Consider the following 16,197-nt stretch of genomic DNA (forward strand, 5'->3'; position numbering starts at 1 on the left):
ATTAATTGGCCAGCTAAAAATATATAGAAAACATTAGCCGGGCATGGTGGCACATGCCTGTAGTCCCAGCTACTCGGGAGGCTGAGGCAGGAGGATGGCTTGAGCTCAGGAGTTTGAGGTTGCTGTGAGCGAGGCTGACACCACGGCACTCTAGCCCAGGCAACAGAGTGAGACTCTGTCCCACCACTCAAAAAAAAAAAAAAATTACAGAAAATGTGCATTCTACATACTGTCTTTTACAGCTTACTTTTTTCATACTTAGAAATACTTTGGAGATATCCTTCCATGTCAATCTATAAAGGGCTAAAAGGTCTAATACATTTCTTAGCTTTTAGAATCCATTGTGTGGATTCTCACTGAGTCAAAAATTTCTCCATTCATGGCCACTTTGGTGATTTTCCATTGTTCCCGATTATATACTATAGGACACTAGCTTTTCTTACGCTACAACATGCCTGTGTGCATTTACCCAATTTTATGTTTCTGTGGAGTAGTTGCAATTGCTAGATCAGAGGATAGTCACATTTAAAATTTTAAGAGCTCTTGCCAAATTGGCCTCCAAAATAATGGTGCCCGTTTCTAGCCCCCTTCTTTTAAAAATTGAGCGTATCTGTGTGCTCTTTGGGCTGAAGCTTGGAAATATCTCAGCTTATACAGCAACCTGGTAATTAATTCTTATTGAATTACCCCGAGTGACAATTTATGCCTTACGAATAGTGAGAAAACAACAAAGTATCAATGTCAGTCATTGTTTTTTTTTTCAAAATAAATGTTACTTGTTTTTAATCATAAAAAATGATGCCCACACACACTCTGTTGGAAGGTTGCCATTCATCCTAATGCTTTTGTAGTTTAAGGTTTGTGAGATGAGGGAGAACCTAATAAATTTGTTATTTTGTGGTCTCTTGGTTCAAAAAGCTCAAGGGTTTCCCTTTAACCCTGTGATTAATGAGTATCCCAGAGGGATTTCTCTACGGAGAGAAGGAGGATTCCCTAATGGGAATGATTCCCAGATCTTGAGATTTTTAAGATCAAAGACATTCTACCATGGGGATGATTTCTGGGGAGAAATGTGTATTTCCAGCCAGTGTTGTAGAAATTTCTATGAAGCTTGTAGAGGCTTATATGGGAGCATTATAAATGAGAAGTTAAAAAGACAGGTTTTGAAGACAGATTGCTGGGATTGTGGTTTTTTGTTCTGTCTTTTACTAGCCAAATGGCCTTGGGCAAGTGACTTAACTCCAGCCTCGGTTTTCCTATCCGAGAAATGGGGATGCCATTACTTGTCTTGTGAGGTTGTTTTGGGGCAACGCATGTCATGTCTCCCCACCCCCCACTCTGCATGGCTGATAGCTGGCCTTGATGTTATTAATAGTAGTTGCTTGTGCTTTCAAGAGGAGTTTAATAGAAACAGGACGTGATAAAGGAGTAAGAAGATCTGAATTCAAGACCCTGGAAATTGTAGGTCATGTCATGGATAATAAGTCACTTCCTTATCATGGGCCAAAGCCCTTCATTAGTTAAATGGGAGTGATGATTCTTGTCTCATGGACTAAAGCAGAAGAGATAGAATGGAGCCCCTCCTTATGTGGGACTTCAGGTTCTAAAGGAATGAAACTCCTGGCAGAATAGTACATTCATATTGCATGTCACACGCTCACCTAGTGGCTCATGCGCTTAAGGTGACTAGCGTTTGGTAGAATCGGACCCTAAACCCTCACGATCTCTTTGCCTAAGCGAAATATGCACATGATGTTTATAAAAACGGTTTGCAAGCTATAAGGGGAAGGTAACTTTCAAATTCTGCCCCTGGGATCAGTGTATGAAAAGGAGCTTCTGGCTGGGCAAGGTAGCTCACGCCTGTCATCCTAGCACTCTGGGAGGCCGAGGCGGGAGGATCACTCAAGGTCAGGAGTTCGAAACCAGCCTGAGCAAGAGCGAGACCCCGTCTCTACTAAAAATAGAAACAAATCAATTGGCCAACTAAAAATATATAGAGAAAATCAGCTGGGCATGGAGGCGCATACCTGTAGTCCCAGCTACTCGGGAGGCTGAGGCAGGATCGCTTGAGCTCAGGAGTTGGAGGTTGCTGTGAGTGAGGCTAATGCCTCGGCACTCTAGCCTGGGCGACAGAGTGAAACTCTGTCTCAAAAAAAAAAAAGGGGGGGGGCTTCTTTTGGGTTCTGTGTCTCACCGATTAGACAGTGAGAAATTCACATCCAAGTTGAGAATCACACAGCATTAAGGAAATTCTTCATCAGTGTCACCCTCGCCTGCTTAATAAGTATGAGTTTTTGTGGCCATGCTAAACAAATGTAAATGCATTTAAAGATCACAAGTGCTTAAGGAGAAGCTCACTCTTCTGAGGCCTGAGAAATAAGGATCTTTGTGCAATATTTGAACCTGAGATCACACCCTGGAAACTCCTGAGATTAGATCTGGCCTGTAGGTGTATTTTGTTAGCATTGCGCAGGATCTTATATTTTGAATTACCATGTTTCCCTGAAAATAAGACAGGATCTTATATTTAGTTTTCCTCAAGAAGTCATCTTCCTCAAGAAGGTGTGTGTGTGTGTTTTTTTTTTTTTTTAAGTACGGTACAACCATCTACATTGATTCAAATTGAGTGAAGTCGTCTTCTTCTGGAACATCATCCTCACTCTCCAAACCTCGGATTCCATCCTGAATGTCTTGCGACTCTATTTCTTTTAGAACCATTGGCCCCAATCTCTCATGTGGAGCCATAGAGCTCTCACGGGGTAGATGAGAACGGCTGCTCGTGTTCTTTCCCACTCTGCAACGACATGCATGGGTTGTGCAGATGCACTGCATAGCCACGCCCATCACTAGGGCTTATTTTCATAGCCACGCCCAGCACCAGGGCTTATTTCCATAGCCACGCCCATCACTAGAGCTTATTTTCATAGCCACGCCCATCTCTAGAGCTTATTTGCATAGCCACGCCCAGCACCAGGGCTTATTTTCATAGCCACGCCTACCACTAGGGCTTATTTTCATAGCCACGCCCAGCACTAGGGCTTATTTTCACAGCCACGCCCAGCACTAGGGCTTATTTTCGGGGTGGGGCTTCTATTGTGCACATGCTTAGACATCCAGCTGGGGCTTATTTTATGGGTAGGTCTTATTTTCGGGGAAACACGGTAGTTCCCAGCCTTTATGATTTTGTATAAAAAAATTCAGATCTGGGCTTCCCCTGGGAAAATGAAAAGACTATCTTTGTTGACTCTGGTCTTGCATTTCTTCTTTCCTTTCGGAAAGAATGTGTGTCCATCATTGTCACTGTCCCCACCATTCCCCGTTCCCCACCTTGCCCTGGCTGGGATCACCATCAGAGTTGGTGGCTACGGAAGGGCAGTGGGCGATCGATCGCACGTGGCCTGCAGGATGGTGGGAGTGGCAGCTTGGCAAGCAGTGGCCCAGCTCAGGGATGGCCCTGCCGGGCGAGCCATCCAAGCGAGCAGCCAAGTCCTCCCTGCCTTGGCCACACTCCCGGGAGGAGCTCCCGTTGTTTCATTTATGTATTTTTATTTCCCAGTTTTATTGGGGGCCATCGGGGAAGGGGGGCCTCCTCCCTGCCAACAGCGGTGCTCACAGTTTCTTCGGCCTCTGCAAGCTGGGGCCCTGGGGGTGGCTGGGCTCACTGGGCATGTGGGTGGCTGTAGGGTGCAGCCTGGCAGGTCACAATGACATAGCTGGTGTAGGGTCAGGGGTCCTCAAACTTTGTAAACAGGGGGCCAGTCCACTGTCCCCCAGACCATTGGAGAGTGCGCACTGTGGGCCTGGGACGAGCCGGCTGCTAAGCAGGACAGGCAGCGGCGGCAAAAACACCCAGTGGCAGTCCGGATAAATGTGCTAGGCAGCCCGCATGTGGCCCGAGGGCCGTAGTTTGAGGACGCCTGGTGTAGGGGCCGAGGGGAGGGGGCAGAATTATAATGAGGTCCCCGGTGAAGGACGTGACCAGCACTGGCTCCTTGGTGCAGGCGTTCTTGAGGACGGCAGGGGTGTCACCGCCCTCCCAGCCTGGTGGCAGTGGTGGCAGCCAGGAGCTGACGTGATCGGGCACCAGCTGCGTGCGTAGCTTTGCTCATGTGTTTCTCTCCATGTCCTGCTGAAAGCAGCCTCCTTCCTGGGGCTCCTCTTTTATCCTCCACTTCTCTAGTTTTTATTTTATTTTATTTTTTGAGACAGAGTCTCACTCTGTCACCCGGGCTAGAGTGAGTGCCATGGCATCAGCCTAGCTCACAGCAACCTCAATATCCTGGGCTCAAGCGATCCTCCTGCCTCAGCCTCCCGAGTGGCTGGGACTACAGGCATGTGCCACCATGCCCGGCTCATTTTTGTGCTTTATATTTTTAGTTGGCCAATTAATTTCTATGTATTTTTTAGTAGAGACGGGGTCTCGCTCTTGCTCAGGCTGGTCTCGAACTCCTGAACAGGAGCTATCCTCCCGCCTCGGCCTCCCAGAGTGCTAGGATGACAGGTGCGAGCCACCACGCCCGGCCTGTCCTCCACTTTTTTAAAGACAAGGAAACAGGGAAGTTAGATAACATGCCCTGGTCCACACAGGACTAAATAGTGGAGTCAAGGCATGAAATCGGGTTTTTGGGGGTTCAAGATGACAAGTTCTTGGTTCTCGGTTGCGACAGAGATCTGGCATTTTTTTTTTACTCTCCTGGGTGTAAATAGAAAGCTGTAGCTTGGGGGAAATATAGTCTTGCATTCTGTATGGCTTGGGCATGAGATCGGGCCAGTGTCTGCCAGGAACAGGGTGTCTGAAGACCCCTGGGCTAGTTGGTTTATTTGAGGCTGGGGTCTTAAGAGTGAAATGCCTGTCTCTCAAATCAGAGTACGTGGTGTCCAGCTTACCGAGGTATCAGAAAGATGCAGCATAGTGAGAAAGCGAATCAAATGCAACTCGATTTCCGGTTACTCAGGAGGCCACTTGCAGTTTTCTAATCAGATCTTCCAAATCCTCTGTTCACCATGCAAAAAAATGTGGCGTTAAATTGGGCCGAATGGGACAGATCGTGAAAGGAGCTGCTGCTTTTTTTTTTTGAGACAGAGTCTCACTCTGTCACCCAGGTGTGAGTGAGTGCCGTGGCATCAGCCTCGCTCACAGCAACCTCCAACTCCTGAGCTCAAGCCATCCTCCTGCCTCAGCCTCCCAAGTAGCTGGGACTACAGGCATGTGCCACCATGCCCGGCTAATTTTTTCTATGTATTTGTAGTTGGCCAATTAATTTCTTTCTATTTTTAGTAGAGATGGGGTCTCGCTCTTGCTCAGGCTGGTTTCGAATTCCTGACCTTGAGCGATCCTCCCGCCTCGGCCTCCCAGAGTGCTAGAATGACAGGTGTCAGCCACTATGACCGGCTGATTTTTTCTATATATTTTTAGTTGGCCAATTAATTTCTTTCTATTTATAGTAGAGATGGGGTCTTGCTCTTGATCAGGCTGGTTTGAACTCCTGACCTTGAGCGATCCTCCCACCCCGGCCTCCCAGAGTGCCCGGATGACATGCGTGAGCCACCGCGCCCGGCTGGGGGCTGCTTCTTTGGAAATGCCATTCGCCTAACGTTCTCTAGAAGAAAACGCCCCAAAAGGGATCAGTGGAGGGATGGAGTTTGCAGTTCATCCAACCGCGGCCAACTGCACATAAACAAGCATAAAAACAAAGTCCGGTCATCATCCGGACTTTGGACCCAAGCGTTTGAACATGCGACCCCCAATGCTTTAGGGTTATTGCTGCCACCCACGTTGGCAAAAGAGACTCGAGCAAAAGCACTTTTGGCCATTGGAAGGCATTTAACGAGGGCGTTTTTTGATTTTATGTTTGGTAAACCTCTTGGTGATGTGGAAATTGCTTTCACAGTTCTTAAAACATTGGCTCGTTATGTGATTGTGCGTGTGCATGTGACACCCAGAGTGGCCCCTCCAACTTGGAGTTTGAATTGGGCCTCCGGGGGACCTATTAGAAGAATGCAGGGGTTTTCTTTCTTCAAGGATGCTACAAAATTACCCTGATGACACAATTTCTCTGGCGTTTGTCCCACAGTCAGGCGCCCAGGAGTGATCCTGGTATTGTCATCCCCGACCACTGGGCCGTTGGACCTTCTCCACCCATTTATTCAATTGTTGGGAGATCCCAACGACAGACTGCTCTCATCTTCTTGAAGTCCCAAATCTGGAGACAGTAGGGCACGTGTCTGTCATCTCAGGCCTGGAATATCTGTAGCCACCGGGAAGGGGACAGACATACGTTTTCCTGGGTTCCGAGAAGGTGGAATGACCTCATAGATGTGTCCCACTGCTTGGCATTGCAGATTTTTAAAACAGAGTTTCAACATCTTGGTGATAACAGCCGTTTTATTTGTTTATTTATCTTTTATTTTTGTTCATGTAGAATGGGTGAACTTTTTTTTTCTTTTTCTTTTTTCTTTTTTTTTGATAACAGCATTTTTAACCCTTTGCACTCGCTTGCTTTTTTCTCATTTTCCACTCGACATTATCCACATTCGACATCCGAGTGCAAAGGGGTAAGGCAGGTTTACTTCTTATTTTATTTTATTTTATTTTATTTTATTTTATTTTATTTTATTTTTGAGACAGAGTCTCGCTTTGTTGCCCAGGCTAGAGTGAGTGCCGTGGCGTCAGCCTCGCTCACAGCAACCTCCAACTCCTGGGCTCAAGCGATCCTCCTGCCTCAGCCTCCCGAGTAGCTGGGACTACAGGCATGCGCCACCACGCCCAGCTAATTTTTTCTATATATATTTGTTGGCCAATTAATTTCTTTCTATTTATAATAGAGATGGGGTCTCGCTCTTGCTCAGGCTGGTTTCAAACTCCTAACCTTGAGCGATCTGCCCGCCTCGGCCTCCCAGAGTGCTAGGGTTACAGGCGTGAGCCACCATGCCCGGCCCACTTCTTATTTTAAATTAATTTTGATGCACTTGTTGGATAATAAATGTCCGGCTTAGACAATTTGGAAAATGCAGCAAACTCAAGTGATTTCTGGAAAAAAAAATAGCATAATTCCATCGTCTAGTAATGAATACTCTTAGCGTTATGTTGTGATTTCCTTCTAGTCTGTTTTTCTTGCCATGGAGTTTTACACGGTTGTGTTGGTTTCCTAGAATTGCTGGAACAAATTACTGTCAACTGGGTGACTTAAAATGACAGAAGCTTATTTTTCTCACATTTCTGGTGGCTTGAGGCCGCAAATCAAGTTGTCTGCAGGATCGATTCCTGCCTGAGGCTCCAAGGGCAATCTTTTCTGTGTCGCCGTCCTAGTTTCTTGTGGCTGCTGGCATCTTTGGTGTTCTGGGCCGTGGACACGTCACTCCTGTCTCTGGCTCTGTCATCACTTGGCGTGTTCTTTGTGTCTCTCTGCTTCCCTTCCTGTCTCTTATAAGGACTTACTGAATTTAGACCCACCCTAATCCAGCCTGCTCTCATCTCAAGATCCTTAACCTCATTACATCTGCAAAGACTTTTTTCCAAATGAGGTCACATTTGGAGGTGACATGGCTTTTGGGGGGACCACTATTTAATCCATTGTAATAGTTATGACAATAAAGCATAAAGCACATGCGGGTTTCTTTTTTTTTCTTCTTCTTTGAGACAGGGTCTTGCTCTGTGGCCCGGGCTGGAGTGCAGTGGCGTCAGCATAGCTCACTGCAGCCTCTAACCCCTGGGCTCAGGTGATCCTCCTGCCTCAGCCTCCCGAGTAGCTGAGACTACAGGCGCATGCCACTGCACCTGGCTAATTCTTTTTTTTTTTTTTTTTTGAGACAGAGTCTCACTCTGTCGCCCAGACTAGAGTACCATGTGGTCAGCCTCACTCACAGCAACCTCAGACTCCTGGGCTCATGCGATCCTCCTGTCTCAGCCTCCCGAGTAGCTGGGACTACAGGCATGCGCCACCACACCCGGCTAATTTTTTCTATATATATTAGTTGGCCAATGAATTTCTTTCCATTTATAGTAGAGACGGGGTCTTGCTCTTGCTCAGGCTGGTTTTGAACTCCTGACCTCGAGCAATCCGCCCGCCTCAGCCGCCCAGAATGCTAGGATGACAGCTGTGAGCCACCCGGGCTGAGCCCAGATTATGAATTTTATCATCATCCTATTAGCTATCTTTAATTGAACATTTACAATATGCCAGGGATATCATAGTCTAAGCACGTTCTTGCATTTTCATATTAAATTCTTAAAGCCATTTATGAGATAGACATCATTATTCACGCGAGGAAACTGGGGTTGCTGCAAATGTTTAAGTGACAGGCAGACTTCAGAGACACTGCAGGGTCACTTCTAGACCACTGCAATAAAGTGAATGTTGCAATAAAAGCAAGTCACACAAAGTTTTTGGTCTTCCAGTGCAGATATAAAAGTTATGTTTAGGCTGGGTGCTGTGGCTCACGCCTGTAATTCTAGCTCTTGGGAGGCCGAGGCGGGCGGATTGCTCAAGGTCAGGAGTTCAAAACCAGCCTGAGCAAGAGCGAGACCCCGTCTCTACTATAAATAGAAAGAAATTAATTGGCCAACTGATATATATATAAAAAATTAGCCGGGCATGGTGGCGCATGCCTGTAGTCCCAGCTACTCGGGAGGCTGAGGCAGAAGGATCACTCAAGCCCAGGAGTCTGAGGTTGCTGTGAGCTAGGCTGACGCCACGGCACTCACTCTAGCCTGGACAACAAAGCGAGACTCTGTCTCAAAAAAAAAAAAAAGTTATGTTTATATTATACTGTAGTCTATTAAGTATGCAATAGCATCTTGTCAGAAAAAATAATGTACTTACCTTGATTTAAAAATACTTTATTGGCCGGGTGCAGTGGCTCACACCTGTCATCCTAGCACTCTGGGAGGCCGAGGCAGGCAGATTGCTCGAGGTCAGGAGTTCGAAACCAGCCTGAGCAAGAGCGAGACCCTGTCTCTACTATAAATAGAAAGAAATTAATTGGCCAACTAAAAATACATAGAAAAAATCATCAGGGCATGGTGTCGCATGCTTATAGTCCCAGCTACTTGGGAGGCTGGGGCAGGAGGATCGCTTGAGCCCAGGAGTTGGAGGTTGCTGTGAGAGAGGCTGACCACATGGTACTCTAGTCTGGGTGACAGAGTGAGACTCTGTCTCAAAAAAAAAAAAAATTAAAAATATAACTAAATAAAAATACTTTATTGCTAAAAAGTGGTAATGACCATCTCAGCCTTCCGTTGAGTCTTAATGTTTTTTTTTTTTGCTGATCAAAGGTCTTGCCTGCATATTGGTGGCTACTGATTGATTAGGGCGGTGGTCACTGGAGGTTAAGGTAGCTGTGGCAATTGCTTAAGATAAGAGACCTGTGCGAGTTGCCTCTTCGATGGACTCTTCCTTCGGCAAAAGGTTTCTCTTGAGCACATGATACTATTTGATCAGCCACAGGACAATTCCTTTCGACATTGGAGTCAGTCCTTTCCAAGGCTGCGGCCGCTTTACTCACTAAGTTGCTGGAATGTTCTAAATCCTTGGTAGCCATTTCAGGAATACTCACAGCAGCTTCACCAGGAGTAAATTCCATCTCAAGAAACCACTTTCTTTGGTCACCCATAAGAAGCAACTCCTCCTCTGTTCAAGTTCCATCATGAGATTGGATCGAGTTTAGTCGCATCTTCGAGCTCCACTTCTAGCTCTCTTGTTATTTCCACCTTTGCCGTCATTCCCTCTGCTGAAGCCTGAAGTCCCCAAAGTCATCCACGAGGGTTGGAATCCACTGATTGCAAGCTCCTGTTCACCTGGCTATTTTGACCTCCTCCCATGAGTCACAGGGGTTCTTAATGGCATCTAGAATGCCGAATCCTTTCCAGAGGGTTTTCAGTCGACGTTGCCCAAATCTATCAGAGGATTCGCTATCTATGGCAGCTGTAGCCTTACAAATTATACTTATTAAATAATAAGACTTGAAAGTCAGAGTTACAACTTGATCCATGGGTTGCAGAATGGAGCATGAAAGTAACATTCATCTGTGTGTATATCTCCATTAGAGCTCTTGAGTGACCAGGTACCTTGTCAACAAGCTGTAATAAATTTTACATATATATATATATATATATATATATATATATATATATATATATATTTTTAGACAGAGTCTTGCTCTGTCACCTGGGCTAGAGTGCCGTGGCATCAGCTTAGCTCACAGCAACCTCAAATTCCTGGGCTCAAGCGATCCTCCTGCCTCAGCCTCCCGAGTAGGTGGGACTACAGGCATGCGCCACCATGCCCGGCTCATTTTTTCTATATATTTTTAGTTGGCCAATTAATTTCTTTCTATTTTTAGTAGAGAAAGGGTCTTTCTCTTTCTCAGGCTGGTTTTGAACTCCTGACCTCAAGTGATCCTCCTGCCTTAGCTTCCCGAGTAGCTGGGACTATGGGCATGTGCCATCATGTCTGGCTAATTTTTTTTCCTATATATTTTTAGTTGGCCAATTAATTTCTTTCTATTTTTAGTAGAGACGGGGATCTCGCTCTTGCTCAGGCTGGTTTCGAACTCCTGACCTTGAGCGATCCTCCCGCCTCGGCCTCCCTGAGTGCTAGGATTAACAAGCTGTTCATATTTGAAAGAAATCTTTCTTCTGAGCAGCAGGTCTCAGCAGTGGCTGAAGATATTTGGTAAACCATTCTGGAAACACACACGCTGTCATCCAGGCTTTGTTTAGCCGTTTATAGAGCACAGGCAGAATAGAGATTTAGCAAGATTCTTTGAAGGGCCCCAGGTTTTCCAGAATGGTCAGTGAGCATTGGCTGAGAGTTATCGGCTGCATCGGCCCCTAACGAGAGTCAGCCTGTCCTTTGAACCTTCAAATTCAGGCATTGACTTTTCCTCTCTCTTACGTCTCTTTGCAACTAGCAAGAGCAGATTCTAATAAAGAGCTTTGGAATCGGGGCAGCTGTAGCTTCTGTAAAAGGGGAAAACCAGGAAATATTTTTTTAAAAAAAGAACTTATCCACTGTCATGGCATGAAATATATTTTTTTAATGGTGGTACAATATTTATACCATAAACTTTGGCCCCTTACCCATTTATAAGTGTGTCGGTTAGTGGCACTGAGCACATGCACAGTGTGGTGCAGCCATGATGGCTGAGTTCTCAGGAATCACCCGTCTGGCGTCTTCAAGGCCACCTAGAGAAGCCTGTGCTGCATGGAAGTGAGGGCGAGCTTTGGAATCAGCTCTGGGTCAGACGTCTCCTCTCTCCTCGAAGCCACTAGCTGTGTGGCTTTCGGCCAGTCAGCAACCTCTCTGAGCTGCAGTTTTACTTCCCTGTAAAATGGTGAGAAGCCTGCTCCTTCAACAGACTGTTCTCCAAGACCGAACTGAGCCGAGAGCCTTCTCTAAATGCCGTGCGCAGTGCTGGCGAGTAGCCCATAAAATGTTGGGTCCCTCTCTTCTTTCTTCTCCTTTTTCAGTGTGATTTTTTTCTTGGTGCAAATGCTAGAGCAATTCAACTCTCTCCATCCCCATCTTCACAGCCTAGAAATTTGTCCGGGAGTCCCAGGAATAAATCTGGGAGTCAGGAAAAAGAAGAAAGCAAGCCCATGACCATGCATTTTGCCAGTTGGCCTGCCTCTGCCTTTTCCAGTTAGAGTCTTAAGTAGCGAAGTGGTTATTTCTTTTTCTTACCCGTGCGCGTGCGCGCACGTGTGTGTGTGTGTGTGTGTGTGTGTGTGTAGGATAGTGTTTGGCATGCATTGTTGTGTGCATGTGTGTGGGTGTCCCAAAATATAGAGAAAAATGACAGAAAGAGGCCCACTTGAGACGTCACTTCTCTGCGCTGCAAGCCATAGCTGACGAGGAAACCCCCTCTGAAGACCCCAGTGGATTTGGGGAGCATCTTGGATCGGAGAGAGGCACCAACGGTCCAGGACGCCATTCTTGTCCCACGAGAAAAGTATTTGAGGCTCAGCGAAAAGACAGGAGGCTACGCTGTCAAACGGGAGCGGTTGGTTATTTTCAGCTCTGTAGAAAATCATATTGTGACAATATTGTGACAATGTGACGTTGTGAAAATCATATAGTGACAATATTATGAGATATTGTGACATGTTGTGAAAATCATATTGTGACAATATTGTGACATGTTGTGAAAACCATATTGTGACAAAATTGTGACATGTTGTGAAAAACATGTGACAATATTGTGACACTGTGAAAATCATATTGTGACAATATTGTGATAATATTGTGACACGTGAAAATCATATTGTGACAATATTGTGACAAACAAGTGACAATATTGTGATAAACGTGACAATATTGTGACAATATTGTGATAAACATGTGACAATATTGTGACAACATTGTCACATGTGAAAATCATATTGTGACAATATTGTGACATGTTGTGAAAATGATGTGACAATATTATGACATGTGAAAATCATGTAACAATAATTTGACAAATATGTGACAAACGTGACAATATTGTGACAAAAATGTGACAAACATGTGACAATATTGTGACAATATTGCGACAAACGTGACAATATTGTGACAAACGTGACAAAAATGTGACAAACGTGACAAACGTGACAATATTGTGACAAACATGTGACAATATTGTGACAAATATGTGACAATTTGGTGACAATATTGTGACAAAATTATGACAATATAGTGAAAAACATGTGACAATATTGTGACATGTGACAATTTGGTGAGAATATTTTGACAACATGTGACAATTTGGTGACAATAATGTGACAACATGTGACAATATGGTGACAAAATTCTGACAAACATGTGACAATATAGTGACATGATACAATATGGTGACAAACGTGATAATATTGTGACAACAGGTGACAATTTGGTGACAACAGGTAACAACATATGACAATTTGGTGACAACAGGTGACGATATGGTGACATGTTACAATTTGGTGACAACAGGTGACAAATTGGTGACAATATGGTGACAACATGTGATGATTTGGTGACAACTTCGTGACAATTTGGTGACAATATGGTGACAACACGCGACAATTTGGTGACAATATGGTGACAATACGGTGACAACATGTGACAATTTGGTGACAACAGGTGACAATTTGGTGACAATATGGTGAGAATATGGTGACAACATGCGACAATTTGGTGACAATATGGTGACAACAGGTGACAACATAGTGACAAAATGTGGCAATTTGGTGACAATATGGTGACAACAGGTGACAATTTGGTGACAATATGGTGACAATATAGTGACAACAGGTGACAACATGTGACAATATGGTGACAACATGCAACAATTTGGTGACAATATGGTGACAATTTGGTGACAACATGGTGACATGTGACAATTTGGTGACAACATGGTGACAACATGCAACAATTTGGTGACAATATGGTGACAATTTGGTGACAACATGTGACAATTTGGTGACAATATGGTGACAACATGCGACAATTTGGTGACAATATGGTGACAATTTGGTGACAATATGGTGACAACAGGTGACAACATGTGACAATTTGGTGACAATTTGGTGACAACATGTGACAACATGGTGACAACATAGTGACAATTTGTGACAATTTGGTGACAATATGGTGACAATTTGGTGACAATACGGTGACAATATGGTGACAATATGGTGACAAGATGCGACAATTTGGTGACAATACGGTGACAACATGTGACAATTTGGTGACAACATGTGACAATTTGGTGACAATATGGTGACAAAAGGTGACAACATGTGACAATTTGGCGAAAACATGCGACAATTTGGTGACAATTTGGTGACAACAGGTAACAACATGGAGACAACAGGTGACAATTTGGTGACAATATGGTGACAACATGTGACAATTTGGTGACAACAGGTGACAACATGTGACAATATGGTGACAACAGATGACAATTTGGTGACAACAGGTGACAATTTGGTGACAATATGGTGACAACATGTGACAATTTGGTGACAATTTGGTGACAATAGGTGACAATATGGTCACAACAGGTGACAACATGTGACAACATGTGACAATTTGGTGACAATATGGTGATAAGAGGTGACAATATGGTGACAATTTGGTGACAATACGGTGACATGTGACAATTCGGTGACAACAGGACAATTTGGTGACAAATGGCAACATGTGACAATTTGGTGACAATATGGTGACAGGGGTGACAATATGGTGACAATTTGGTGACAATACGGTGACAACATGTGACAATTTGGTGACAACAGATGACAATTTGGTGACAACAGGTGACAACAGGTGACAATTTGGTGACAACAGGTGACAATTTGGTGACAAGAGGTGACAATATGGTGACAACAGGTGACAATTTGGTGACAATATGGTGACAACAGGTGACAATTTACTCACAATTTGGTGACAATATGGTGACAATTTGGTGACAATTTGGTGACAAAAGGTGACAATATGGTGACAACATGTGACAATTTGGTGACAATAGGTGACAATTTGGTGACAACAGGTGACAATATGGTGACAACATGTGACAATTTGGTGACAATAGGTGACAATTTCGTGACAATTTGGTGACAATATGGTGACAACATGTGACAATTTGGTGACAATAGGTGACAATTTGGTGACAACAGGTGACAATATGGTGACAACATGTGACAATTTGGTGACAATAGGTGACAATTTGGTGACAATTTGGTGACATGTGATAATTTGGTGACAATATGGTGACAACATGTGACAATTTGGTGACAATATGGTGACAACATGTGACAATTTGGTGACAACATGGTGACATTATGGTGACAAGATGTGACAATATGGTGACAATATGTTGACAACATGTGACAATTTTGTGACAATTTGGTGACAACATGGTGACAACATGTGACAATTTTGTGACAATATGGTGACAATAGGTGACAACATGTGAAAATTTGGTGACAATATGGTGACAACATGTGACAATTTGGTGACAATATGGTGACAATTTGGTGACAATATGGAGACAACATGTGACATTTTATTGACAACATGGTGACAACAGGTGACAATTTGGTGACAACAAGTGACAACAGTTGACAATATGGTGACAACAGGTGACAATTTGGTGACAACAGGTGACAACAGTTGACAATATGGTGACAACAGGTGACAATTTGGTGACAATGTGGTTACAATATGGTGACAACTGTGGTCATTGTCACTGTGGTCACTGTCACTGCCGATGTCATTGTCACTGCCGATGTCATTGTCACTGTTATTGTCACTGTTGATGTCATTGTCACTGCCAATGTCATCACTTTTCATTGTCACTGTCGATATTGTCACTGTGATTGTCATTGTCACTGTCGATGTCATTGTCATTGTCACTGTCGATGTCATTGTCACTATTGTCATTGTCAATGTTGTCATTGTCACTGTAGATGTCATTGTCACTGTTTATGTAATTGTCACTGTCGATGTAATTGTCACTGTCATTGTCACTGCTGATGTCATTGTCACTGTCATTGTCACTGTTGATGTCATTGTCACTGTTGATTTTATTGTCATTGTCACTGTTGATGTCATTGCAACTGTCATTGTCACTGTAGATGTCATTGTCATTGTCACTGTCGATGTCATTGTCACTGCCAATGTCATTGTCACTGTTGTCATTGTCACTGCCGATGTCATTATCACTGTTGTCATTGTCATTGTCACTGTTGATGTTATTGTCACTGCCGATGTCATTGTCACTGTCATTGTCATGGTCACTGTCGATGTCATTGTCACTGTCATTGTCACTGTTGTCATTGTCACTGTCCATGTCATTGTCACTGTCATTGTGATTGTCACTGTCGATGTTATTGTCACTGTCAATGTCATTGTCACTGTCACTGTCTTGTCACTGTTGATGACATTGTCATTTTCACTGTTGATGTCATTGTCATTTTCACTGTTGATATCATTGTCACTGTCACTGTAGATGTCATTGTCACTGTTGATATCAATGTCACTGTCCATGTCATTGTCATTGTCACTGTTGATATCATTGTCACTGTCGATGTCATTGTAACTGTCGATGTCATTGTCATTGTCACTGATGTCATTGTCACTGTCGATGTCATTGTCATTGTCACTGCCAATGTCATTGTCACTGTTGTCATTGTCACTGTCGATGTCATTGTCACTGTCGATGTCATTGTCA

Source organism: Microcebus murinus, chromosome 24 (genome assembly GCF_040939455.1).
Source record: "Microcebus murinus isolate Inina chromosome 24, M.murinus_Inina_mat1.0, whole genome shotgun sequence".
Taxonomy (NCBI): domain Eukaryota; kingdom Metazoa; phylum Chordata; class Mammalia; order Primates; family Cheirogaleidae; genus Microcebus; species Microcebus murinus.